This window comes from Panulirus ornatus, chromosome 11 (genome assembly GCF_036320965.1).
Source record: "Panulirus ornatus isolate Po-2019 chromosome 11, ASM3632096v1, whole genome shotgun sequence".
In the NCBI taxonomy this organism is placed as follows: domain Eukaryota; kingdom Metazoa; phylum Arthropoda; class Malacostraca; order Decapoda; family Palinuridae; genus Panulirus; species Panulirus ornatus.
The window spans coordinates 54208599-54211185 of NC_092234.1; positions in this window are offsets into that span (position 1 = coordinate 54208599).

Below are 2587 nucleotides of genomic sequence, written 5' to 3' on the forward strand. Positions count from 1 at the left end.
CATTCTTTTATTATAAAAGTACTTCTTTATTTCTCTTTTTTCCTAACAAGTTTCCAGCTTTATTTCATGGTATGTCCTCTGGTTCCTCTATTCCTACATCTCTCCTAGAACTGTTCACTGTCCACGTCATCGATTTCTTTTAGAAAATATAAGAGTTGTGCTCATGTCATTCTTTACTCTTCTCTCTTCCAAGGTGGGCGAATTTATACCCTTTAGCCATTTCCCTGTAGCTTAACTCACTTCATTCTGGTGCCATCTTTGTTGTCCTCATTTCTACCATCTCTATGAGCTCTTTGTACCTCTTTAGGTGCGGTGATCAAACCTAGTGTAACATTCATCTTGCACAATAGGAAGTAACGCTTATTTACAATCATAGACAGAAATAAGCTGGAAACCTATACATGTAACTTGTGCTGTAATGTTTTTAGGTTTCAATACCAATATGACAGAAGTCTGCAGTTCCTAAGACTCGAGAAACGCCCTAGCTTCAATAATTATTTTCGAGTATATATTTAACGGAGTTACCCAAGAAAATTATTCCTACATCGTTTTCTCTTAAAAATAAAGCACGGATTTGGTTGTCATATGTTGGCATAACTTCAACTTTTTTCCTTTTCCTCCCAAACTTCATCATAGATAGCACTAACAAAGTCATGCAGGCTTTTATTAGATACTTTGTTCAGGTTAGAATATCCGGCTTCGTTCCTATTGTTTTGATTATGCATATCGTTAGGGTAACAATGTCTGGCCTCGTTTCTACGGCGTTACTATTCGCTTAGCAGAAGTAGAACAGGAATAACTTTTCCCAGTTGTTCTTCCAGTCTTGTTTCACTGTCCTTTTATCTCTCCTGTCTCTTGAAGGTTTCACAACGTCATCGGTCCCAGAGTAACACTTTAACTCCGGAAAGTACGTACGTGGTATTATTCATCCCCTTTCCCCTAGCCGTCTCCGTTTTCTGTTGTCGATTCTCTTCATTAACAATTATATCAACATTCATTGTTTCAACGGCACTGATTACAGTGCTACATATTTCATCCATAAGATCATAAACTCTAGTCTGTAAATCCTAAACGAAAGTATTTTATCTCTTTGGATGTAATTACATATTTGTAATTACCTATTTTTCATTAAATGGGGAAGGCAAGTTACACATGTGGGTCATCTCTTAAACATTCTCACACTTCTTAAATATATTTTAGTTGTGGGCGAACGTCATTATCTAATATAACTAAGCTAATGAGTGTACGTCATAGCCTAGATTATAATAAAGACTTTGTCATGCAATACAATATGAAACTGGAGCGACACACACACACACACACACACACACATTCGTAAATTAAGTGGGAAGACCAATGTAACATTAGTAGTAAAACATTCTTGCCTGAATATTCCTAAAATATTATAAAGTTTACACAAACTTAATGTTGTCGTCTGCGCTGCTCCCGTCATCTTTGTTTACCGGATAGAGCGTTTCCTGAGGTCGTTGTACCTGAAAATACAGTTATCATGTGCCCCCCTCCTTAACTCCGCCTCAAATAATTATATGTTCATGTTTAGAAGATAACGAATGTCATTGGAAGTTTGGTAGGGAAGTTTATAATATATATATATATATATATATATATATATATATATATATATATATATATATATATATATATATATATATCAACCTAGTAACTGCGGTAAAGAAATTCCACAGTGGGCGGAACCATAGCTCTGACGTCACGCAAACTACCCAGCCAGCTCTTTACATGTTATACTTCTAGAAATTTATGATGTAATGACAAATGATTGACTATATGAAAGATTACATTCATTAACATCAGGTAACGTAAAGTAAAGGTACCTTAGCCAAGCTTATTCTCTGATAAGAGAAAGGCTATTCTCTGATAAGGGAAAGGTGTGGTGAGCTTATCATTGATAATCAGCATTTAGTTATGTGAGTCACAGACTCGCTCATGAGAAAAAACACAAACCCAATTCCACTTATTGTTAACACTATGGTAGAGTTTTTTTTTTTCCAAGACTCATTAAGAAAAGGGCAAAAACCCTTCTCCGCTTTTTTTTTTTTTTTTTGAGGCAGAAATTGGTAATCTTTTTTCTCTGGGGTCCCCGGGGAAGACCTACCATCCCTCTTGGTTAAAGATGAACTATCCTCTCGGCCGGAGGAATGGGGAATAATCTTATTCCTCCAAGAGTAAAGAACATAGGAAATGATTATTCTCACCCCTGAGGTAATAGGAGAAATACCACACCACTGAAGAAAAGCGGGTCAGTCCCACTCCTCTGGGGAATTTGGAGGTAATCCTCTTGGGCTAAAGGCTACTGGAGAATTTATTTGTATCTTTTTTATTTTTTCTAAATAGTCAATGCGGAAATCATGATCAAAATACGGGAAACACGAAGAAATAAATACACTTGACACCCACGATCGGCTTTGAGATGATTCCATGCTCTCAATCTCAGTGAATAATGGTAAATTCTCACACCTGAGGACGAGCAAGCTGTACGAAGAATTAAACATGATGTCTCCTCCACCCACGGGATTATCCATGATATCTAGACCAGTGTTCATATCGC